This window comes from Pseudophryne corroboree, chromosome 2 (assembly GCF_028390025.1).
Source record: "Pseudophryne corroboree isolate aPseCor3 chromosome 2, aPseCor3.hap2, whole genome shotgun sequence".
NCBI classification, from domain to species: domain Eukaryota; kingdom Metazoa; phylum Chordata; class Amphibia; order Anura; family Myobatrachidae; genus Pseudophryne; species Pseudophryne corroboree.
In genome coordinates, this window is record NC_086445.1 from 938657644 (window position 1) to 938684977 (window position 27334).

The following is a 27334-nucleotide window of genomic DNA, read 5'->3' on the forward strand; positions in this document are numbered from 1 at the left end:
CTAACAGTATGGCTTACGAAATACAAGCATTTCTGGCAGGAATGCTAGAATAAGTTTGACAATACTAACAAATACAGATAGATGTATAGTATAGACATAGTTTAATACAGTGTATGGTACACCATGGTTTATATAGATGAAGTGGAGGATGTCTGTATCTTGACACAGAACTCTCATAAGTTTAGCTGTGTATAATGTGGAATATATGAGTTAATAAAAAAAAAGTCTGCTTCATCTGTGGCATTTTCAAGGACAAACTATTTTATGCCTTATTTTCCCTTAAATGTAAAATAATCACTCTTCCTATGTTTATAATATATCTTGTGCTTTAGTAGAAATTTAATAACGGTTGATATATTTCACATTGTGATACACAATAAACCAAATGAAATTAAATGGGATAGACACTTTAAATGGACTCCTTTTATCTGGAAACACTAATAGAAATCCCCACTGTGGTTACGGTTTCTGTTGCTTCGCACACTGTAAATAACAGTGCATAGAAAAGGCACAACATTGATAACCTGCTGTAAAGTTCACTGTTTCCGTATTGTTGTGTATAAATTGCCTGAACTGTGCTCTCTTTCCAACAGTATTTAATCTGGGTAAGTGAAGGAATTAAATAAAACCCCTAGGTACCATGTAAAAAATAAAAGTAAAAATATCTCAGCACATCACAAAAACAATAAAGGAGATGATAATACAAATAAAATGCAACGTAAACAAAATGCTTCAAAATAACTACAGGAACTCTGTAAGGGATAGAACACACAATACACATAACGCATGTACAGTATGGTATTGATTAAAAGATGTACATAGGTTTAACAGCAGACTACTTTATTTATAAGCAATAGACAAGATAGCGCTGCCTGTAATTTATCTTAAAATGACATAGCAATTTAATCACACACCCAGTAAAAACATATCTGGTATAAACATATAAATAAATGTAATGAACAACATATATAATACAGATATGAGCATACACTCAAAAGGAATTCTCCAAGATTAGTGCTTATAAGGATAGATTGACATAATTGGGAAGGATTTACAGTATACGTGTTCATTCAATCAGATGCAGCTGACAGTCGACATCATCATCAGTTGGCACCCGCAAGTTGGCCCCAGAAGCATCTGTCTGTCTGTTACTGAGCATACAATGCATTTTACATGAACATACACTTACTCAGGGGTGCTGCGGAGGGGGCAAATACTAATTACCTCTGCCTAGGATTGGTGGAGATGCCCAGCGGGGGGCACGGGTGTGTCCAAACCTCCCCTCCCCCCCTCTACCACCCCCACCACCACCAGAGCTGCTGCAGTCACTCCTCTCTCTCCCGCTCCAACTGTCGGTGCTGTGTACAGCAGGGAAGGGGGCAGTGGGTCAGCCCCTCCAACAGGCCCAGGTAAAGAGTACCCGCTCCCCATAAGCGGTGGTTTAAAGTAATTATCTATACCTCTGTTTCTTTACAAATAGGCCCAAGGCTATTTTTTCACCAGAAAGCTCCGGAACGCCTATCGTGAAGTTCATGTGAAGAATGATGTCATCAGGAATGGCATTCCAGAACCGCATAATAGGGTTTAGCTTTAAGATATACTCATGTTACAAAGCCCATTACAGTGCCGCTGGGGGAAGCGAAGCCTGCATTTTACAACCATGGCTGCTGCTGTAGACTTGCTGCTGACTCTTGCGGCGGCCATCTTTTAAAATCTGGCCTGCTGCTCAGGGTCCTGACGCCTGACAGAAGCTTGTCAGGACCCTGAGCAGCCAGCTATGTGCTGCTGGCCTACTTGGCCAAACAACGTTACACCCCCAGGACCCCCAGTAGTGAAAGCTGCTTAGCTGGCAGCTATACCTGGAACCGGTAGGATAAGTCACGAATAGGCCGGCTGTTCGTAAAATAGGCCTGCATGCTGGGGAATCTGGAGACTTCTGGCTATCAGGAGTTAGGACCCTGAGTAGCCAGCCAGACTCCCCAGCTCAGCCTCAGACACACAATCAGTCATCCAGGACGGGGGTCTCCTCTGTACAAATAACCAGCTCACTGTTTTTCCACGGAGACTCCTGTAAATGTACGTAGCCTGTTGCAATCATTAATCTCGGCTACAGAATTTATCAGGCAGTCAAATGAAAAATATAAAGTCTGTCTGTTTTTTTTATTTTATTTTGTTTGTTTTATTTTATAAATTTTAGTACCCCTCCGCTCTGCCAGTCCCACTATACCCAACTACTAGTCCCACTATATCTGTCTGCTAGTGCCACTGTACCCCTCTACTCCACTAGTCCCACTGTTTGTTTGTTTTATTTTATACATTTTAGTCCCACTGTACCCCTCTGCTCTGCCAGTCCCACTGTACCCCTTAGCTTTAATAGTCCCACTCTACCCTACTACTAGTCCCACTGTATCTGTCTGCTAGTGCCACTGTACCCCTCTGCTCCGCTAGTCCCACTGTTTGTTTGTTTTATTTTATACATTTTAGTCCCACTGTACCCCTCTGCTCTGCCTGTCCCACTGTACCCCTTAGCTTTAATAGTCCCACTCTACCCTACTACTAGTCCCACTGTATCTGTCTGCTAGTGCCACTGCACCCCTCTGTTCCGCTAGTCCCGCTGTTCCCTTGTACTAGTCCCACTGTACTACACTGCTAGTCCCATTGTACCCCTCTGCTAGTCCCAGTGTACTCATTTGCTCTGCTAATTCCAATGTACCCCTTGTGCTATCCCCACTGTATCCCTTTGCTAGTCCCACTGTTCTCCCTTGCTAATTCCAATGTACCCATCAGCTAGTTCCACTGTACCTCTCTGCTCTGCTAGTCCCACTGTACCCTTATGATAGTCCCACTGTACCCCTCTGTTCTGCTAATCTCCCTGTTCCCTTGTGCTAGTCTCCTGGTACCCCTCTGCTAGTCCCACTGTACCCCTCTGTTAGTCCCATTGTACTCATTTGCTCTGCTAATCCCAATGTACCCCTCAGCTAGTCTCACTGTACACATCTGCTAGTCCTACTGTATCCATCTTCTAGTCTCGTTGTACCCCTCTGCTAGTCCCACTGTACCCATCTGCTAGTCCCACTGTACCACTCTGCTCTGCTAGTCCCACTGTTCCATTGTGCTAGTCCCACTGTAACCCTCTGCTTTGCTAGTCCCACTGTTCCCTTGTGCTAGTCCCACTGTACCCCTCTTCTAGTCTCACTGTACCCCTCTGCTCTGCTAGTCCCACTGTAGCCCTCAGCTTTGTTAGTCCCACTCTACCCTTCTACTAGTCCCACTGTATCTGTCTGCTAGTGCCACTGTACCCCTCTGCTCTGCTAGTCCCACTGTTCCCTTGTGCTAGTCCCACTGTACTACACTGCTAGTCCCATTGTACCCCTCTGCTAGTCCCAGTGTACTCATTTGCTATGCTAATCCCAATGTACCCCTTTGCTAGTCTCACTGTACCACTCTGCTAGTCCCACTGTATCCATCTGCAAGTCTCACTGTACCCATCTGCTAGTCCCACTGTTCCCTTGTGCTAGTCCCACTGTACCCCTTTGCTAGTCCCACTGTTCTCCCCTGCTAATTCCCATGTACCCATCAGATAGTCTTACTGTACCCCTCTGCTCTACTAGTCTCACTGTACCCTTATGCTAGTCCCACTGTACCCCTCTGCTAGTCCCACTGTACCCCTCTGCTCTGCTAGTCCCACTTTTCCCTTGTGCTAGTCCCACAGTACTACACTGCTAGTCCCATTGTACCCCTCTGCTAGTCCCAGTGTACTCAGTTGCTCTGCTAATCCCAATGTACCCCTTTACTAGTCTCACTGTACCACTCTGCTAGTCCCACTGTATCCATCTGCAAGTCTCACTGCACCCATCTGCTAGTCCCACTGTTCCCTTGTGCTATCCCCACTGTACCCCTTTGCTAGTCCCACTGTTCTCCCCTGCTAATTCCAATGTACCCATCAGCTAGTCTTACTGTACCCCTATGCTCTACTAGTCCCACTGTACCCTTATGCTAGTCCCACGGTACCCCTCTTCTAGTCCCACTGTACCCCTCTGCTCTGATAGTCCCACTGTTCCCTTGTGCTAGTCCCACTGTTCCCTTGTGCTAGTCCCACTGTACCCCTCTGTTAGTCCCACTGTACTCCTCTGCTCTGCTAATCCCAATGTACCCCTCCGCTAGTCTCACTGTACAAATCTGCTAGTCCTACTGTATCCATCTGCTAGTCTCATTGTACCCCTCTGCTAGTCCCACTGTACCCATCTGCTAGTCCCACTGTACCACTCTGCTCTGATAGTCCCACTGTTCCCTTGTGCTGGTCCCACTGTTCCCTTGTGCTTGTCTCACTGTACCCCTCTGTTAGTCCCATTGTACTCCTTCGCTCTGCTAATCCCAATGTACCCCTCCGCTAGTCTCACTGTACACATCTGCTAGTCCTACTGTATCCATCTGCTAGTCCCACTGTACCACTCTGCTCTGCTAGTCCCACTGTTCCATTGTGCTAGTCCCACTGTACCCTTGTGCTAGTCCCACTGTAACCCTCTGCTTTTCTAGTCCCACTGTTCCCTTGTGCTAGTCCCACTGTACCCCTCTGATAGTCTCACTGTACCCCTCTGCTCTGCTAGTCCCACTGTAACCCTTTGCTCTGCTAGTCCCACTGTTCCTTTGTGCTCGTCCCACTGTACCCCTCTGCTAGTCCCACTTTCCATGTCTGCTACTCCCACCATACCCCTCTGCTCTGCTAGTCCCACAGTTCCCTTGTGCTAGTCCCACTGTACCCCTTTGCTAGTTCCACTGTTCTTCTCTGCTAATCCCAATGTACCACTCTGCTAGTCTCACTGTACCCCTCTGCTAGCCCCACTGTATCCATCTGCTAGTCTCACTGTACCCTTATGATAGGCCCACTGTACAACTCTGCTATTCCCACTGTACCCCTCTGCTCTGCTAATCCCAGGGTACCCCTCTGCTAGTCCCACTTCACCCCTCTGCACTGCTAGTCCCACTGTTCCCTTGTGCCAGTCCCACGGTACCCCTCTGCTAGTCCTACTGTACTTCTTTGCTCTGCTAATCCCAATGTACCCCTCTGCTAGTCCCACTCTTTCCATCTGCTAGTCTCACTGTATCCAGATGCTAGTCCCACTGTATCCATGTGCTAGCCCCACTTTATCCCTCTGCTAGTACCACTGTACTCCTTTGCTCCGCTAATCCCAATATACCCCCACTAAAGCTCGACCCACATCCCCCCCCCCCCTTTCTGCATCTTCCCTATTTTTCTACAATAATACCACAGAATAGTCCCATAAGACGCATCCACTGAATCAGTTCCAGAACGCCACATTCCGGGGGACATTTATGAAAACTGTTGAAGAGGTGGTGGTATCCGTAGCAGACTCACAACTATATTTTATTTAACCCTAAAGTATACAGCCAGTCTCAGCATGAATACAATGGGACCTTCATAGGTATTTCAATCCATTGCTTATGTCAAATTCAAATCATTAACACTATGGTTACACAGACATTTCATTTTCTTCACTGTACCAGAAAAATGTAATTTAGCAAACCTGCTAAGGAAGATGTTGCCGATGACAACCAATCAGATTCTAGCTATTATAGAATGTACTAAATAAATGACAGCTAGAATCTGATTGGTTGCTAATACTATGGGTAACATACTGTATGTCCTCTTTAGAAGGTTCGATAGTGTATAGTTCCACCTTTTTGGTCCTTATCAGTTGCCGAGGGTAACACGTGTTCCTGCTCCGTACACTGACCTATAGAAAAGCTTTCATATACACTCACTTCCATATTTAGATAATCACTCTACCTTCCAGCGAGTCTAATAGACTTACAGTACATAGCATTTTATCCTTTTATATTATTGTAAAAGTTTTATGAAGAGTTCAGTAAGGGTAAAACATGGAGTAGTCATTAACAGTCCTCATTCTAAGTTATGTTTTTATTTGACTGATAAATTAGCCAAATAACCCTTTTAAAACAGAGACTGTGACCGAACATTTATGCATGGGGGATGACACAATGGTATCACTGTGCTAACAACCTCATTCAACACTTTATCAGGGTCCAGACACAAGCATGAGTCTAATCTAGCAGCAATTAAACATTTCTTCTCCCATAAAGTAGCCCCGTAGACAAAGCAGGTATAATTTATGTCTGCCTCTACAACTGGTTTCATGATGGAGTATAAATTATTATCTGTAAAGAACAAAGAACAGTCATGTAGCCTTTGTGTTGCGGCTGTCAGTGCTGCAATGGCTTCTGAAGAATTAAATGGCACTCAGTAATTGTGTTGTGGAGATTGAGGGTTTTTTTGAGGCACTTTAAGATTACAGAATATATGGCTTTAATCATGTAATCTCAAAAATGCTGCATAAAATTAGAATAAAAGTTCAATAGCGACTTAAGCATCTGTCCAACCGGGCAGTTACAAATCTGTTTAATTTCATTTCCCAGTGATTGTCACTACGCTGCACTGCCAGGACATGCATTATTTAATAACATTTAATTCTCTCCTGTTTTTTTTTTTTTGTTACCCCCAAAAAACGTGCAATATGGACTTTGAAATATGTAACATTCATAATACCAGCCAAACTGTCATACTGCAGTTAAATTAAGACATTTCACATACATAATAAAGTATTATATAACAACCACATAGCAAATAACTAAACATTCATTGTTAGCGGTAGAAAAAGTCCCTGTCTGCATATATTTGGGTGTCCTTTGAGAATTTTTGTAGACTTTGATCATACTGTCTTTGAAGTAACAGCCTTTTAAATGCATGCATTTCAAGAGCAGCCCTTGACTTCTTTAGATGTCTAATGTAAGGTATGATACTTACTTTGCATAATTTATTCCACCGTTAGCAGCCGAAACTCAGGAATAGTGAAGACAAAATAGTTTGCTTTCCAAGTTCACCTTCCTACGTTAAGTGTATTTGCATTGTAGGTTATATAGAATTTATGCAAATTGGAACGAGTACGTTATGTAAGATATTTAGAATGCAATAAGTAGGGTTGCATAATGGTGTTCGTTATTCGGAAGGAAAATATGCCCTGAAGGTTTCTTTTTTTTTGTTTAACAGGCAGATTTTCAGTACATAGTTATTTTTTCTCAGCCTAGTAAACAACAATGGCAGCCCCTACTTTTCTTAATATATGTAAACATGAATCAAATTAAGTACAACATGCAGAATTGCATGGTATTTGTGTGTGTGTGTGTGTGTGTGTGTGTGTGTGTGTGTGTGTGTGTGTGTGTGTGTGTGTATTACAGAAAAATAAAATGAGAATAAATCTCATTAAAAACGTTACAGAGTACATGGCAGAGATTTTGTTTTTCTTGTTCAAAAATAATAAGGCTTATTTCTGCTGCAGGTCAGATGCATGGAATCCAAATTAAACCATATTCCAAGTATCTGATTGGCTGGCAACTCTGACCAATTAGAAGGAAGTCTGACAATGGGCTCCCTTTTTATTCATTTAGAGCTAAGTGACACAATTAAGGGTTTTTGTTTTATATATATATATATATATATATATACGCAAATATACACACACACACACACACACACACACATATTTATATGTATGGTCTGATGAAAGTGCCGATGTAATAAAGGGGGCACTGAAACGTTACCCTATTTGCCTGAATAGAACTGATTACTTTATGCCCAGGAGTGCCGTACGTGGAGACAGTGCTATATATATATATATATATATATATATATACAGCTCCAATGGTGGACAATAAGGCACTCCAGAGGCTTGATATAAACAGTAGAATGTATTGACAAAAACTGACGTTTCGGAGCAGAGCCCCTTCCTCAAGGCATACCAATATTGGTATGCCTTGAGGAAGGGGCTCTGCTCCGAAACGTCGGTTTTTGTCAATACATTCTACTGTTTATATCAAGCCTCTGGAGTGCCTTATTGTCCACCATTAGAGCTGTGCATGTTTTCATGATTATGGCACCGGGGCGTGTTGTCTATTGAATCTGAGTGCCGGCTGAGTTGTATCTCTATATATATATATATATAGTTCCAATATGACCGGCACTCCAAACAAAAGTTTTAAATACCTGGGTGCCCTCCACGGTCCAAACGGAGCAAACACAGAGAGAGAGATACTGGCGGCACTCCACGGGTTTTCAAAAAAGAGACAGCTACACAAGCTTTAAATGTCAACGTTTCAGGTGCTGTTTAATCACACCTTTCGTCAGGATACATACAAATCAAATAAACATACCTTATATAGATCCCAGTGCTCACACACCCCTCACCAACACCGCCTACTTCCGGTCGCAGGTGCCGTCACAGTGTGAAACCGTCCACACCTGCCCGGAAAATTGGTTAACCTGGCAACCATAAACAATTCAGGTCACTTCCGTGCTCAAAGATTGCCACCCCCGAAACGCCTACCGGAGGCGCGTCAATACGCGTCCACCTACGGGAAGGCCGTCGCCAGGGCAACCATGCACCAATCGAGAAACACCACTCCGTGGTCTATGTCCTTCAACCCGCCCACCGGAAGCACGTCAACGCGTGTCCGCCAATGGGCTGGCGGGACAGACGGGACCCGTCACCAAGGTAACCAGTAAACAATAACAGAAAAGACACCGCACAGTGCACAAACCCTGCTAATGTATCACAACATAATCATTAAAGGGATGTAGAACTGATTACTCGAAATTTTTTCTTATTTGATGGGCTGTTTTATTTGCAGCGCTTGGGGTGCGCAATGGGGAGCAACGTGGCCCCAGCGTTCGCAAACGCATACATGCTATCTATTGAAAAGAAACTCTTTTTGGAAAATTTTCCTTTTGCCAAAAACATCATTTTGTTTTTACGTTATATTGATGACCTCATCATTATCTGGTCTGGCAAACAAAAGGACTTTGTGGCACATATGACCCTCATCAATCAAATGGATGAGAACATCAAATTTACCTATGATGTTAGTACTGACACAATCCATTATTTGGATGTCCAAATTACAAGAACCGGATCGGAGCTGTCGACATCAATATACCACAAACCCACGGATAAAAACACATTACTCCACGCAAGAAGCTTCCATCCAGAAGCAATGAAAAAAGGTCTCCCTTACTCACAATTTTTAAGAGCAAAGCGGATATCAAGCAACAGCATGGATGCAGAGAGAGAAATAAATGGCATGATGGAAAAATTCCTCCAACGAGGATACAGAAGACATGAATTGATTAAAGCCAAAAATAAAGCTTTGGCGTTGTCACGTGAACAGTGCCTACTCAGGAAAACGAAATCAGTACGGAAGATAGTACCCTTGGTGACTACTTACACGACGGCCAGTCCGACCATCAGGAGAAGTGCAAATACATTTTGGCCCATTATAAGTTCTGACAAATCTATTCCAGCACTTCATAATAGTGATTTATTGAAATGTCACCGTCGAGGACGAAATTTGAAGGACTGGTTGGTCCATTCTGATATAGCCTCTCCACAGAGGGAGCTTAGATCACACTTTTTAAGTAAACCACCGGGTTCCTACAAATGTACGGGGTGCACGACATGCAGGTTCTTGGAAACAGGATCTACAGTGCTTCACCCCCAATCCGGCAAAAAAATTCCAATTAAGCATGTGTTGACGTGTACCTCAAAATTTGTAATCTACATTATTAAATGTCCCTGCGGTCTAGCCTATATCGGCAAAACTGTATGTACTTTCCGGGAGCGGGCTGCACAGCATAGATCTGCTATTAGATTGGCCCTTGAGGGTAAAACTACCGATCAGCCAGTAGCACGTCATTTCAAGGAGGTAGGCCATAGTATGGCTACCTTGCGATATAAGTTGGTCGACCATGTTCCCCCGATGTCAAGAGGAGGGGATCGGAATAAGAGACTACTGCAGTTGGAGGCACGGTGGATATACGATCTCAACACTGTCTCTCCAAGGGGCCTTAATGAGAACTTGTCCCTCCTGTGCTTCTTATAAATATCTGCTATTTCTAGATGATTCTTTAGGATCTGTGTTGTCAGTATTAACTTTGATAATTGTAATTTAGATTGACACAGAGGTCTTGGTGAGTTAATTGGGCTAATTGCTGTATTTTATCCTAGCATTCCTTTGAATAACCCTACAATTTATCTGTTATGGGCATGGAAGATTTATGATTATAACACTGTTTGGCCTTTGGTCTTTGTGAATAATCTGTATCACCTAGGATGTTTTATAACATCTCTATTCATTTTTAGATGCCTGTATTGGTGTTTGTCTAGTCATTGATGTGCCCCATCTAAACAAGCACCAATCAGTTTTGACTAAATGAGGTCCATATTGAGCTGCTGTATTAGATTGATTTAGCTTCAGATATAAGATGCTCACAGTTCTCCGTCTATTAATTACCAGTTATACTGCATACTAATCAGTTCTACATCCCTTTAATGATTATGTTGTGATACATTAGCAGGGTTTGTGCACTGTGCGGTGTCTTTTCTGTTATTGTTTACTGGTTACCTTGGTGACGGGTCCCGTCTGTCCCGCCAGCCCATTGGCGGACACGCGTTGACGTGCTTCCGGTGGGCGGGTTGAAGGACATAGACCACGGAGTGGTGTTTCTCGATTGGTGCATGGTTGCCCTGGCGACGGCCTTCCCGTAGGTGGACGCGTATTGACGCGCCTCCGGTAGGCGTTTCGGGGGTGGCAATCTTTGAGCACGGAAGTGACCTGAATTGTTTATGGTTGCCAGGTTAACCAATTTTCCGGGCAGGTGTGGACGGTTTCACACTGTGACGGCACCTGCGACCGGAAGTAGGCGGTGTTGGTGAGGGGTGTGTGAGCACTGGGATCTATATAAGGTATGTTTATTTGATTTGTATGTATCCTGACGAAAGGTGTGATTAAACAGCACCTGAAACGTTGACATTTAAAGCTTGTGTAGCTGTCTCTTTTTTGAAAACCCGTGGAGTGCCGCCAGTATCTCTCTCTCTCTCTATATATATATATATATATATATATATATATATATACACAGAGCTACAGTATGTTGCCCGAAGAAAAGGGAGGTAAGGACCAAAGCTCTGACACGCTACTTTGTGACAGGGTGAGGGATAAAGCAGTTGCCACATGCATCACCAAATCATGACAGTCAATTCTTGCTTTATGCTTTTCATCCCCTTAATACAATACTTTGTATATTATACAGATAGGGTTATAACGCTCTTGGCACATCATCCGATCCCCATACCTCCACTATCAGCAATGAGACCAGGAATTGTTTTATTAGGTTCCTATCTCTTTGAGCTATGAACATGTCAATGTTACCTGTATATATAATACGTACAGTATTATTGCTCAGATAACGGTATACAGATACAGGCTGTCTCTACTTGTATAACTCTCTAAAGGGGAGATGTACTTAGCCTTGGAGAGTGATATAGTGGAGTAAGATAAAGGGGAAGATGTATTAAGCCAGGAGAAGTGATAAAGTGGAAGGTGATTACGCACCACCCAGTCAGCTCCTGTCATTTTTGAAACCCAGCCTGTAACTCAGAGCTGTAACTAGACATTTTGGTGACCTGTGCCAGAAAGGGAATCCCCACCCCTCATTTTTTCAACAGGGACATAAGGTGCATGACTCGCTGGGAAGAGGCATGAGAAACTTAATCCCAGGGAAAGCCCACAAATCCTCTTTACACCACATTCATGCACTCAAATCGAGTGCTTAACGCCATTCAGCCACAATACCCCTCACTAAATAACACATTTCAATATACTGTACTGGCACACCCAGGACTCAAACCCACAACCTGATGCATCCCAGCCAAACGCTCCACCCACCAAACCACTTGATCCCACATAAAATCTATGAGATTTGTAACTACAGTATATAAAGCTACCTGTACCCTGTAAAAAAATAATCAGCGCCATAATTAAGCAGATACATGCAGTGTGCAGCCACACATCCAATCCCTTACACCAGGGGTGGGGAACCTTTTTTCTACCAAGGGCCATTTGGATATTTATACAATCCTTCGGGGGGGCCATACAAAAATTATCAACTTAAAAATGAGCCTGCCCCCAATAGATATGCCCCCAGTAGTAATTCCCCAGTAGATATGCCCCCAGTCAGTAGTTATGCCCCCAGTAGATATACCCTCAGTCAGTTGTTATGCCCCAGTAAATATGCCCCCAGTAAGTATGCCCCCAGTCACTTGTTATGCCCCATTAGATATGCCCCGTCACTTGTTATGCCGCATTAGCTATGCCACCAGTCAGTTGTTATGCCCCATTAGATATGCCCCGTCACTTGTTATGCCTCATTAGATATGCCACCAGTCAGTTGTTATGCCCCATTAGATATGCCCCTTAGTAGCGACGCTTACCCACACACATTAAAAGAAAAAAAAAAAACACAATACTCACCAGCCCCGCTCCTGCTTCCGGACCGTTGCCCCCCGCCTGGCCGCTGCTCCTCAGAACTATGGGAGAGAAGTCATGACATCTCTCCCATAACACCGCACAGCAGCACACGCACACTGCCAGAGCCGGAAGCCAGAGCTCAGAATAGAGCTCCTGCCTCCGGTTGCTACTGAGAATAAGAAGCCAGGTGCTCACAAGTAACAAAATCTCAGCGGGCGCCAGGCTAGGTGAGCCTGGCCGGGACGGATCAAGTGGCTCTGCGGGCCTTATACGGCCCTCGGGCCTGAGGTTCCCCACCCCTGCCTTACACCCACACACTACAAAGATCTGCCAGCCGCAACGATAATCACCCCTTCACAAAGTACAAGGTTAGCTACAAATAGTTAAAACTCCCCAGTTTGGAATTCTCTAATTTTCTATGCAAGGGCAGATAGCTCAATGAATAGAATGTCCAACTACAATGTCATAGGCAACGGGTTCGAATCTTGGGCACATCAGCATCCTGAAATGTAATAAAAGACAGTGCGACTGAACAAAGAGCTATCAGGTCAAGTCCATGAATGCTGTATAGGTATTAGTGACAAAAGAGGTGGGGGTAGGAAACAGGGGCAGTCATGAGATGCTGGGCTATATATACAGTAATAGTTGTAGAAGGTGTGTCCCCTCTCCTCACTTGTTTCCCACTGCGTGGGAGATGTGATGACAGATTTCAGAGGCAGAGGAGGACTGGCCATGGGGTACATACCTGAGTATGTGTGTTATTTTATAGAAGTAGAAAATAGGGGAGGTTTCTTATATTAGGATTAGGGTATTTAATGATTAACCACTTGCCTGGCATGGTCACATCAGATGCGACCATACCAGCAAGTCCTTTATCTGACCTGGTGGCACAGGATGAGACCAGTCAGAGAAACTGTGTTAGTCCCTCTGCCTCCCTGCACCCTCCCCCTGTGTCTGCCATGCTGCTGATCATTGCTGATCTGTCAGCACTGCAGGATGCCCCACCCCCAGCGGCTGCAGACAATCGCAGCCGCTGGGGAGTGTAAATTAAATTTTAACTCTTTTTATTGTGGCTGACCCAAATAACATCTACAAGAAGAGGCAAGGGCCCAATTTCAGCCCAGCCTCCATCGCATAACAAGGGGTCATAAGGGGCCATTTGCCACCCCTTATGTTGATTCATCTTTACCGGGGATACCGTGGCCAACTCTCCATTTAAGGTATTCCCCAACTCCAAACCAAAAGGTGCTCAGGTGTCAACCCACTCCACCGGACACCGAAGCCCACCTGGTCCGATGGTACTCCGGCCCCGTAATGTATCAAACTCCACCACCTTCTCATCTCCTGAGCACCAATAAACCCTTTTTCAACTACAACCACAATTTCAGGCCGTCACAACCCGCCACAGTTTCAACAAAACCCTGTCACCATACCTCAAACCTTAAAAAACTCCACTTACTCCTTCTCTTAAAAATCCTTCTACCTAATAAAATTCCCAATTATAGACTGAGGACAACAGGTCCTCCAGAAAGATTTCCATACCCCTCAAATCAAATGGACACCATCGGCCATGTAAACCTGAGGGGTAGAAACCGAAATGGAGGGATACGGGACCACAAACCCCCCCGTTCTCAGTCACAGCCCGGCCTACCACAGAATTGATCCGGTGCCGGACCAACTCTATGGCAGCCGGTCTCTCCGCACCTCTCCACACCAACTGTGGAATGATGTCAGACCATCACACACTAGGTCCTTAACCATGGTTTTCCGAAGGTGAAGACCCGGCCTTTTGGTCAAATTGTTTCCCCCGGCATGGAACACCACTCTCAATGGGCATCCTGACCTCTGCATCTGCTGCCAAAATAGGGGCATGACTTGCTCCCAACGTAGGCCCCTCACACCGATCCACCTGATCAGCTCCGCTTCAGGGGACTGAAGGCACTCCAACCCAGACCTTTCGCCGTGAAAGAGATACGAGTGCCCACAATCCATATCGGACACTTATCCAAACGCCAAACTGAAAATATAAAAACAATATTCACACAACCTTCATACTACCAGAATTCAAATAAATAACCTAAAAGCAACCTTACTTCCAAGAATAAAAAAAAACAACTATTCCCATTATGACCGTTCTAAAATTTTATTTTTTAATTATTAAGCTATTTTAAATTTGGACTCTAAGATTACAAATTTGAAAGGTAGGGTGGTGGGGGGAGGGAATATGAAGAATCAGACTTGACGAGAGGCGAAAAACACACCTGTCAAGCGGGTGTGAACCCCATGGCTTGAGGCACCTGACAGGATAAAAAATTCCTCAAGACCCCCAAATATGGTGAGTGGCTGAAATCTCAAGTCTGATTTAGTTACCCCAGGTCAAAACCTGATATATTTCCGAAATACATCAGACTTCAACCTACCAAGAGCTCTAATTTACCCGCTCGAACGGCCCTCAGCAGCCGCTGTTGTCGCCGCACCTATACGGAATGAATGGGTACCGTATTTCGATACTGGTAAACCCATCGTGAAAATACAATGTTCCATCACCCATCTAAATTGGAATTGAGTAACCAGCATACCATCCATATGCTGCAACCATGGACCTGGAATATCAGTACTTGCTCTCAAATATTCCTTTCCCAGTGACACTGGGCAAATCTCAGTATCCTCAACACACCTCAAGGCCACCCAACACACTTTGCCTAATTAATCGGTTTTGGAATGCTGCACTTTGCACCATAAGCATCCTTCTTCCATTGACACATACTCATGAAGCATAGGTGACATCGCTGTTTTTGATGCAGCCACCAATTCACTGACTCTAAAAGCCCCGAAGAAGGCTATCACGAAACACAATCTAAATAAAAGTGCTTTATAATCAGACGCACAGACCTCCTGCAAAACGACTGCCATGCGCCGCAACATTGAAATGGTTATTGGTCTTCGTGCGTCCTGTACAGGGGGCATCGCTCACGCCCACCCTTTCAGTACTCTCACTAAAAAGAAAGATTTAGTGAAATCATGCCGGCCTTCAAGTCTCAAGAAATAAGATAGAGCAGACAGTAAGCGTGATACAAATCCTCTTGACTTGCCTTCGCTAAAACATTTCCAAACATAATCCAATAACATGGTATAATCATTCTTACCTTGGTCTCAACGCATGTGTGGACATATCTCTACCACTCTCTCATTGCTGTTCTGTACCCCCAAAGAGTGGAAGGAGCCCAGGACCTTAGCGCTAAGCCCTCCAATCCGGGCGTATCACCTACCAGGCATAAGACGGGCAAGGGTCACCAGATACATTTGCATCCAGCGCTGAACCTGTGACACTCAAAACGTGATAGAGCATCTGCCATGCCATTTTCAATGACTGGAACATGCTTAGCGCAAAATTTATATTCCATTGTAGGCAACGCAGGACAATCTGACCGAACAAACGCAAAACCGGTAGACCATCAGATTTTTGACTGTTAACCGCCTGAACTACCCCCAAATTATCGCACCAAAAAACGACTGAAATATTGGCCAATACCTCGTGCCATAACTCCAGCGCAACCATGATTGGGAATAACTCTAACAACAACAGATTCCCTGTAAGGCCTTCACCAAACCATGCTTTGGGCCAGGGGGAAACACACCACCTGCCTTCCAGATATGCTCCAAAATGCAAAGAACCAGACGCAACACTGAATAATTGCAACTCAAAAAATTAAAATCCAACAAAACCTCTTCCCAAATATGCAAATCCCTACAAATTTCTTTAGATAATCGTATAAAATGACCAGGCCTCTTAACACCCGCTGTCGCTCTTCCAACTTCCTGCTAAAGCCCTTACCCATTGGGATAACCCTGCAAGCGAAATTAAGCGGCCCCAACAATGATTGAGCCTGTTTCAACGTCACCTTGCCATTAGCCAATGCCAACATTATATCCTCCCTCAGCTTAGCTACTTTTTCCATAGGCAAATGGCAGCAACCCTCAATCGTATCAATTTCAATCAAAGAAGGTCAACACCGATATAGGGCCCACCGTCTTTTCCTCAGCTACTGGAACCCCAAAATCAGTAAACAATGACAATGCATTCGATAAAATATTACCACAAATATCGGACTCAGCGGGGCCCATGAACAAAAAATCATCTAAATAATGAACAATTCCACACTGGCCTGAATATTCTGAAATGCACCAATGCAAAAAGCTACTAAACTTTTCAAAATACTAACAAGATATTGAACAACCCATAGGAAGACATCTATCAACATAGAAACCATCATCCAGGCGAAAACCCAAATAACGAAAAAATTCCGGATCAATGGGCAAAAGACGAAAAGCCGACTCTATGTCAATTTTACTCATCAATGCTCCTCTACCAAATGACCTAATCTTTGCCAACGCATCTTCAAAAGATTGATAAACTACCATGGTCAAAAACTCAGGAATGGCATCATTAACTGAAGACCCCTTTGGACAGGATAAATGCTGAATTAATCTAAACTTTCTCGGGGTCTTTTTAGGAACAACACCCACTGGGGACAAAATTAAATCTGGAACTGGCGGAGAACTAAAAGGCCCTATGATTCTTCCCAAAGCAACCTCTTTATCAACTTTTTATTTCAAAATTTCCGGAAACTGCTCAGCCGAGCGCAAATTACGAACCAAACCAGAACCAACTTGGCCCTTAATAGGCAAAGGGAAACCTCTGAAAAAACCCAACAAATCAGCATCTTCTCTGTTTGGGTTATATTCTAACCAATAAGACAATTTATCCAATCTCACAGGAGTAGGGGCCCTACTTAGTATTGGCAACCGTGGGAGTGCGGTTCTGCTGTCTGTTAAAACCTCCTCTACCACCTGAGGGCTGCGAGCAGTCTCTAATGGGATGTAACCCCCCACAGCGGATACAAACATGCCAAAAATGACACCTTGACCATTATTAAAAGCATAGCACCTACCTTGGCTGTTCTTCCCTGCTGTCCATCTATTACTGTTACTACCACACTCCTCACTAATCGCTGGGAACTCCGTAAGGACCATGGGGAATAGACGGCTCCGCAGGAGACTGGGCACATCTAAAGAAAGATTTAGGACTATCTGGTGTGCACTGGCTCCTCCCCCTATGACCCTCCTCCAAGCCTCAGTTAGGACACTGTGCCCAGAAGAGCTGACACAATAAGGAAGGATTTTGAATCCCGGGTAAGACTCATACCAGCCACACCAATCACACCGTATAACTCGTGATAGGAACCCCGGTTTGTTAACAGTATGATAACAAAAGGAGCCTCTGAACAGATGGCTCGCAATAACAACCCGATTTGTGTAACAATAACTATTTACAAGTATTGCAGACAATCCGCACTTGGGATGGGCGCCCAGCATCCACTACGGACTACGAGAAATAGAATTACCGGTGAGTAAATTCTTATTTTCTCTGACGTCCTAGTGGATGCTGGGAACTCCGTAAGGACCATGGGGATTATACCAAAGCTCCCAAACGGGCGGGAGAGTGCGGATGACTCTGCAGCACCGAATGAGAGAACTCCAGGTCCTCCTCAGCCAGGGTATCAAATTTATAGAATTTTGCAAACGTGTTTGCCCCTGACCAAGTAGCAGCTCGGCAAAGTTGTAAAGCCGAGACCCCTCGGGCAGCCGCCCAAGATGAGCCCACCTTCCTTGTGGAATGGGCTTTTACAGATTTAGGCTGCGGTAGTCCCACCGCAGAATGCGCCAGCTGAATAGTGCTACAAATCCAGCGCGCGATAGTCTGCTTAGAAGCAGGAGCACCCAGTTTGTTGGGTGCATACAGGATAAACAGCGAGTCAGTTTTCCTGACTCCAGCCATCCTGGAAGCATAAATTTTCAGGGCCCTGACTACGTCCAGTAACTTGGAATCCTCCAAGTCCCTAGTAGCCGCAGGCACCACAATAGGCTGGTTCAAGTGAAACGCTGATACCACCTTCGGGAGAAACTGAGGACGAGTCCTCAACTCTGCCCTATCCATATGGAAAATCAGATAAGGGCTTTTATAGGACAAAGCCGCCAATTCTGACACACGCCTGGCCGAAGCCAGGGCCAACAGCATGACCACTTTCCACGTGAGATATTTCAAATCCACAGTCTTAAGTGGTTCAAACCAATGTGATTTCAGGAACTCCAAAACCACATTGAGATCCCAAGGTGCCACTGGGGGCACAAAAGGAGGCTGAATATGCAGAACTCCTTTGACAAAAGTCTGAACTTCAGGCAGTGAAGCCAGTTCTTTCTGGAAGAAAATTGACAGGGCCGAAATCTGGACCTTAATGGACCCCAATTTGAGGCCCAACGTCACCCCTGCTTGCAGGAAATGTAGGAATCGACCCAGTCGAAATTCCTCCGTTGGGGCCTTCCTGGCCTCACACCAAGCAACATATTTCCGCCAAATGCGGTGATAATGTTTTGCGGTGACATCCTGCCTGGCTTTGATCAGGGTAGGGATGACTTCCTCCGGAATGCCCTTTTCCTTCAGGATCCGGTGTTCAACCGCCATGCCGTCAAACGTAGCCGCGGTAAGTCTTGGAACAGACAGGGCCCCTGCTGCAGCAGGTCTTGTCTGAGCTGCAGAGGCCAAGGGTCCTCTGAAAGCATCTCTTGAAGTTCCGGGTACCAAGCTCTTCTTGGCCAATCCGGAATCACGAGTATAGTTTTCACTCCTCGCCTTCGTAATATTCTCAGTACCTTGGGAATGAGAGGCAGAGGAGGAAACACATAAACCGACTGGTACACCCACGGTGTTACTAGAGCGTCCACAGCGATCGCCTGAGGGTCCCTTGACCTGGCGCAATATCTTTTTAGCTTTATGTTGAGGCGGGACGCCATCATGTCCACCTGTGGTCTTTCCCAACGGTTTACCAGCATTTGGAAGACTTCTGGATGAAGTCCCCATTCTCCCGGGTGGAGGTCGTGCCTGCTGAGGAAGTCTGCTTCCCAGTTGTCCACTCCCGGAATGAACACTGCTGTCAGTGCTAACACATGATTTTCCGCCCATCGGAGAATCCTTGTGGCTTCTGCCATTTCCCTCCTGCTTCTTGTGCCGCCCTGTCTGTTAACATGGGCGACCGCCGTGATGTTGTCTGATTGGATCAGTATCGGCTGATTCTGAAGCAGGGGCCTTGCTTGGCTTAGGGCATTGTAAATGGCCCTTAGCTCCAGAATATTTATGTGAAGCGAAATCTCCTGATTTGACCACAGTCCTTGGAAATTTCTTCCCTGTGTGACTGCACCCCAGCCCCGAAAGCTGGCATCCGTGGTCACCAGGACCCAGTCCTGTATTCCGAATCTGCGGCCCTCTAGTAGATGAGCCCTCTGCAGCCACCACAGCAGCGACACCCTGGTCCCTGCCGACAGGGTTATCCGCTGTTGCATCTGGAGATGGGACCCGGACCATTTGTCCAACAGGTCCCACTGGAAAGTCCTTGCGTGGAACCTTCCGAATGGAATTGCTTCGTACGAAGCTACCATTTTTCCCAGGACTCGTGTGCATTGATGTACCGACACCTTGCCCGGTTTTAGGAGGTCTCTGACTAGAGATGACAACTCCTCGGCTTTTTCCACTGGAAGAAACACTTTTTTCTGGTCTGTGTCCAGAATCATTCCCAGGAACAGAAGACGTGTCGTCGGGACCAGCTGTGACTTTGGAATATTGAGAATCCAGCCGTGCTGTTGCAGCACTTCCCAAGAAAGTGCTACCCCCACTACCAACTGCTCCTTGGACCTCGCCTTTATCAGGAGATCGTCCAAGTACGGGATAATTAAAAACTCCCTTCTTGCGAAGGAGTATCATCATGTCGGTCATTACCTTGGTAAAGACCCTCGGTGCCGTGGATAACCCAAACGGCAGCGTCTGGAACTGATAGTGACAGTCCTGTACCACAACCTGAGGTACTCCTGGTGAGGAGGGTAAATGGGGACATGCAGGTAAGCATCCTTGATGTCCAGAGAGACCCTGTAATCCCCCTCGTCCAGGTTCGCAATAACCGCCCTGAGCGATTCCATCTTGAACTTGAATCTTTTGATATATGTGTTCAAGGATTTTATATTTAATATTGGTCTCACCGAACCTTCCGGTTTCGGTACCACAAACATTGTGGAATAGTAACCCTTTCCTTGTTGAAGGAGGGGTACCTTGACAATCACTTGCAGTGAATACAGTTTTTAGATAACCACCACACTGCCTCCCTGGCAGAGGGAGTTGCCGGTAAGGCAGATTTTAGGAAACGGCGGGGGGGAGACGTCTCAAATTCCAGCCTGTACCCCTGAGATACTGTTTGAAGAACCCCGGGATCCGCCTGTGAGAGAACCCACTGTGCGCTGAAATTTTTGAGACGGGCCCCCACCGTACCCGGGTCCGCCTGAGCAGTCCCAGCGTCATGCTGTGGACTTACCGGACGCAGGGGAGGACTTCTGCTCTTGGGAACTAGCTGTGTGCTGCATGCAGCTTTTTCCCTCTACCTTTTCCTCTTGGCAGAAAAGATGAGCCTCCAGCCCTCTTGCTTTTCTGGGGCCGAAAGGACTGTACCTGATAATACAGTGCTTTCTTTTGCTGTGGGGTAGCTTGTGGCAACCAGTTTGATTTCCCAGCAGTAGCTGTGGAAACGAGGTCTGAAAGACCATCCCCAAACAGTTCCACCCCCTTATAGGGCAAAACTTCCCTGTGCCGTTTTGAATCGGCATCGCTTTTACATAGCGCTTATTTGTGATGCCAGCCGGCAAATATCCCTCTTTGCATCACGCATGTATAAGACAGTGTCTTTTATATGCTCTATTGTCAGCAAAATATTGTCCCTATCCATAGTTTCGACAGGGAATCTGACCACGCAGCAGCCGCACTGCACCTCCATGCCGAGGCAATAGCTGGTCTCAATATAATGCCCGTGTGTGTGTATATAGCTTTAAGGGTAGTTTCCTGCTTTCTATCAGCAGGTTCCTTTAGGGCGGCCGTATCCGGAGACGGTAGTGCCACCTTTTTTAAATAAGCGTGTCAGCGCTTTATCTACCCTAGGGGGTATTTCCCAACGTGACCTATCCTCTGGCGGAAAAGGGTACGCTGCTTAGAAATTATCAATTTCTTATCGGGGGAAGACCACGCTTGCTCACACACCTCATATTAATTTCTCAGATGCAGGAAAAACTACAGGTAGTTTTTTCTCACCAAACATAATACCCTTTTTTGTGGTACCTGGGGTATTATCAGAAATGTGTAATAAATTTTTCATTGCCTCAATCATGTAACGGGTGGACCTATTGGAGGGTACACTAGTCTCATCGTCGTCGACACTGGAGTCGGTATCCGTGTCGACATCTGTAGCGGGCGTTTTAAAGCCCCTGATGACATTTGAGACGCTGGAACAGGCACAAGCTGAGTAGCCGGCTGTCCTATGTCGTCAAAGCTTTTGTGTAAGGAGTTGACACCTTCCATAAGTCCATCCACACAGGTGTCGACCCGCAGGGGGTGACATCACATTCACAGGCATTTGCTCCGCCTCCACATCATTTTCCTCATCATACATGTCGACACAGCAGTACCGACACACAGCACACACACAGGGAATGCTCTGACAGAGGACAGGACCCCACAAAGCCCTTTGGGGAGACAGAGGGAGAGTATGCCAGCACACACCAGAGCGCTATATATCACAGGGATATCACCTATAGAGAGTGTTTTCCCTTATAGCTGCATTATTATAATATACTGCGCCTAATTTTTGTGCCCCCCTCTCTTTTTAACCCTTTCTGTAGTGCAGGACTGCAGGGGAGAGCCAGGGAGCGATCCTTCCAGCTGAGCTGTGAAGGAAAATGGCGCCAGTGTGCTGAGGGAGATGGCCCTTTTTCGGCGGGCTTTCTCCCGCTATTTTAATAATTCTGGCAGGGGTTAATATACACCTATATAGCCCCTGGGGCTATATATGGTGTCAGTTTGCCAGCCAAAGTGCTATTTATTGCTGCTCAGGGCGCCCCCCCCCCAGCGCCCTGCACCCATCAGTGACCGCAGTGTGTGGTGTGCATGAGGAGCAATGGCGCACAGCTGCAGTGCTGTGCGCTACCTTGGAGAAGACAGAAGTCTTCAGCCGCCGATTTTCCGGACCTTCTTGCTTCTGGCTCTGTAAGGGGGACGGCGGCGCGGCTCCGGGAACGGACGACGAGGTCGGGTCCTGTGTTCGATCCCTCTGGAGCTAATGGTGTCCAGTAGCCTAAGAAGCCCAAGCTACCACCACTTAGGTAGGTTCGCTTCTTCTCCCCTTAGTCCCTCGGTGCAGTGAGCCTGTTGCCAGCAGGTCTCACTGTAAAATAAAAAACCTAAACTATACTTTCTTTCTAGGAGCTCAGGAGAGCCCCTAGTGTGCATCCAGCTCGGCCGGGCACAGAAATCTAACTGAGGCTTGGAGGAGGGTCATAGGGGGAGGAGCCAGTGCACACCAGATAGTCCTAAATCTTTCTTTAGATGTGCCCAGTCTCCTGCGGAGCCGTCTATTCCCCATGGTCCTTACGGAGTTCCCAGCATCCACTAGGACGTCAGAGAAACATATATTTGATTATGTTCAAATGCTCTTGAGTTCTCGTCTCTAAATAACAGGCCGCAAAGACCAGCATGCCTTTTTGCCAGTTAGAATATGATTTATACGCCTCTTAGCCTATACCCGATTTCTTTATGGCCGCAGCTAATGCCTTCTTTGCTTTGCTGGTTAACGCAACCATGTTAACATATCTGCCCTCTCGTATACGATCCCTAATTCTGGGCCGTACTCCTCTTAAGACAGCCGTATTAGCACATTGCAGAGGATCCTCAGGACCCTCCTCCAAGGACATACTAGAACTGCTGTGTCTGCGCCTTCTTTTGTGTTTTCTCTTGCAACCATTGCAATCACTATCTACTGAATCTGAGGACTCAGAGGAAGATGTGGATGAACCACTCTCCTTCCTGCGCCTGCCCCTACACTTTCGCTTATCTGCAGCTTTTTGCTTGCATGTTTTCTCCTTAACCACTGACTTATTGACCAAGCTGGCTACTGCACCCTCCTGACACGCTTCAAGGTCAAAATCAGACTCACCATAAAATGTACCGCCATCGTCCAGAGCGGATTCGACCACAGCCACCCCGAAATCCTCCTGTAGTTCCTGGACAATCAAAGATTCTGCATGAGAAATGCAAGGGGAAACATCCACTAGACACTCATCAAGTATCTCATTACCCCCATTTTTCCTGCATGCCCTAGCACGTGAACCCGCGGCCGCTTGTTCACTTACACTAGACTCATTCATCATGGAGGGATTCTGCCCCCTCAAGACTCTCCCCACAGCATGACCCGCAGTAAAAACAGGGACCAGTGCTGATATTACTGAAGTGCATATAGACGCCATCTCAGAAGAATTCCAGCCAATACCTTTATGACCTAAACGCACAGCGTCTGCATATGAACACCTAGGAACCATGCGCCTGCTTTGATTTACCTCAGACACCACACTTCTGCCCCTCATACTCAAGTTAACAGGCTCAATTTCCTGCTGCACACCAGCATTTTCAAAGCCTGAAATACCCGCTCGCTGACCAACTCCCTCTGTGATTTCATAGGCACCCCTTAAACTAGCCCTCTCCATGTTACCGCCTCTATTAGGTGCTACCAATCCTTGCACCATCAATTGTTCACTTGTGCCCCTTCCAGATTGCTCACCTCTGGAAAGTCCGGTACTGCAACGACCGCCTCATTCCCCGGCAGGCCCACGGGACGACCACGGCGCACCTCCAGAACATGCAACCCTGAGGTAACCCCTCAAGACATTACCGCTCTCTGCATCACCCTACTCCGTGATTCCACCATGGCACCCACGCTCCGAGACATCGTACCTTTGGTCTGTACTTCCAAAGGATTAGCACTCACACCACTAAGTAAGCCACCAGCGCGTGACACAGACTAGCTGGTCACCCGGCCTCTGCGTGACGCAGCTCCGCCCACTACAGCTCTCTCAGGAGGTCGAGCCCGAACCCTGCGGCGGGATTACCACCCACATTTTCTACACCCCGCCATCTTCCCTGTGCTGAAATGACCTGTCCCCCACCTGACACAGACTCAGTGGTACCCCTTCCACCGCTTTCAATAAAACGGGTAGGGGGACCCGCAGCACGACTGGGCCTTGGCATGTTAAAGGAAAGAATAGTTAGATAAAGAAAAGATTTAAAGAAAAAGGGGGAGAAAAATAGAGAGTAGTAAAGATTGAAAGGAAATGGAGAAGAAAATACAACAAATTCACAGTTATAAACAGTTCAGTACAACACAAACACAGAGCACTTCACTGTTCAATTTTTCCTGAGGAAAAGAGGGAGAACTTAATCAATCCTCCCCTCATAAGGGCTAAGCCCCTCCCATCACCTGATTCCTCAGCAATCTCATAGGTCAAGCAATTACCATGGACACACCTCCACCTGTCCTTCCTGCTTCATTCAGTACACTACTCAGAATTTTATGTCACTATGGACATATGAAATGTCCTCCATTCTCTTACACATAGGTATTTATGCATCGCCATTATTTATTGTTAAGATTAAATAATAGCAGCAATACCACCACCTACAAAGTCTAATTTTCAGCCATGGGAAAGTATTAGTCAGCAGTTCTCAGGGAAAATATCAGAACTTTATGTAGACTGCTGCCTGTTATATTGTTTTACTTTGGATATCAATCTTTTATACAATATCAAACTACTGTAGATAAGACACTACACATATTCATGAACGCCCAGAGGCAACCAAAAGACCAAACAAAATTGCAGAAGTTTCTTACAGTAAAGTATAAATTCTCCCTTGTTGGACACTTCACACGTTGAATACAGAACTTTTCAAAGTACACATACATTTCTTATAACTATATAATAACTTCTCTACCTAGGACATAAAAAACCCCCAATGAGAATGTAAATAATTACATCATGCTAATTTTATTCAGTCCATTTAGGTCTTTCTACAGAGGTTCAATAGCAAAGCTCTGGTTACCCCTATCAGATAAGATATGACAGATTCTGCCCTGACAAACACAGGGCTCTATTTATAATGTGGTGATAACCAATGTTTCCATCTTTAAGATCGATGTGGGATTATCACCGCTTTGTGCAATTTGTGAAAAAGTCCACCACAAAGAAATCTATGATTTCCGCATGCAGTGCCTTTAGTTGCAGGGTCAATTTGTGTGACAATTATAAAACTAGACTTATTGCAGTTTTTGAAGCAAACATAAGAACATGTCCGGATGTCATTATGATTAGTTACCTTTGAAGTGCCGTGTGATTTCCACTTGCAATGTACTAGTATGGGATCAGTAGGAAATCCCGACTGATGGGATCCTTGTGGTCGAAATAAGTGCAGCGTGTCCCCTCTTGGGCTTGCTGTGTTTACCACGTTTCAGGCCCAGTGGCGACCTTCGGACAGCACAAGGTTCTATTTCCCCCTCAGGTGGTGGCGTGGACAACCACCCAAGAGGGGTTTCTGGCCGGCGGTCGGGATTCCGACCATCGGCATATTAATTAGAGATGTGCACTTGAAATTTTTCGGGTTTTGTGTTTTGGTTTTGGGTTCGGTTCCGCGGCCGTGTTTTGGGTTCGACCGCGTTTTGGCAAAACCTCACCGAAAATTTTTTGTCGGATTCGGGTGTGTTTTGGATTCGGGTGTTTTTTTAAAAAAAACACGAAAAAACAGCTTAAATCATAGAATTTGGGGGTCATTTTGATCCCAAAGTATTATTAACCTCAAAAACACTCCCCAAACAGCACATGACGCAAAGAAAAAAAGAGGCGCAATGAGGTAGCTGTGTGAGTAAGATAAGCGACCCTAGTGGCCGACACAAACACCTGGCCCATCTAGGAGTGGCACTGCAGTGTCACGCAGGATGGCCCTTCCAAAAAACACTCCCCAAACAGCACATGACGCAAAGAAAAAAAGAGGCGCAATGAGGTAGCTGTGTGAGTAAGATAAGCGACCCTAGTGGCCGACACAAACACCTGGCCCATCTAGGAGTAGCACTGCAGTGTCACGCAGGATGGCCCTTCCAAAAAACACTCCCCAAACAGCACATGACGCAAAGAAAAAAAGAGGCGCAATGAGGTAGCTGTGTGAGTAAGATAAGCGACCCTAGTGGCCGACACAAACACCTGGCCCATCTAGGAGTGGCACTGCAGTGTCACGCAGGATGGCCCTTCCAAAAAACACTCCCCAAACAGCACATGACGCAAAGAAAAAAAGAGGCGCAATGAGGTAGCTGTGTGAGTAAGATAAGCGACCCTAGTGGCCGACACAAACACCGGGCCCATCTAGGAGTGGCACTGCAGTGTCACGCAGGATGGCCCTTCCAAAAAACACTCCCCAAACAGCACATGACGCAAAGAAAAAAAGAGGCGCAATGAGGTAGCTGTGTGAGTAAGATAAGCGACCCTAGTGGCCGACACAAACACCTGGCCCATCTAGGAGTGGCACTGCAGTGTCACGCAGGATGGCCCTTCCAAAAAACACTCCCCAAACAGCACATGACGCAAAGAAAAAAAGAGGCGCAATGAGGTAGCTGTGTGAGTAAGATAAGCGACCCTAGTGGCCGACACAAACACCTGGCCCATCTAGGAGTGGCACTGCAGTGTCACGCAGGATGGCCCTTCCAAAAAACACTCCCCAAACAGCACATGACGCAAAGAAAAAAAGAGGCGCAATGAGGTAGCTGTGTGAGTAAGATAAGCGACCCTAGTGGCCGACACAAACACCTGGCCCATCTAGGAGTGGCACTGCAGTGTCACGCAGGATGGCCCTTCCAAAAAACACTCCCCAAACAGCACATGACGCAAAGAAAAAAAGAGGCGCAATGAGGTAGCTGTGTGAGTAAGATAAGCGACCCTAGTGGCCGACACAAACACCTGGCCCATCTAGGAG

General features: G+C 46.0%; 1 protein-coding gene across 3 annotated transcripts in view; it reads right to left on the reverse strand.

Annotated features, from left to right (window-relative positions):
* Positions 1 to 27334, reverse strand: part of LOC135050113 (ephrin type-A receptor 6) — a 1497116-nt gene that overhangs the window by 1048157 nt on the left and 421625 nt on the right. The gene's annotated exons all lie outside the window — the stretch shown is intronic.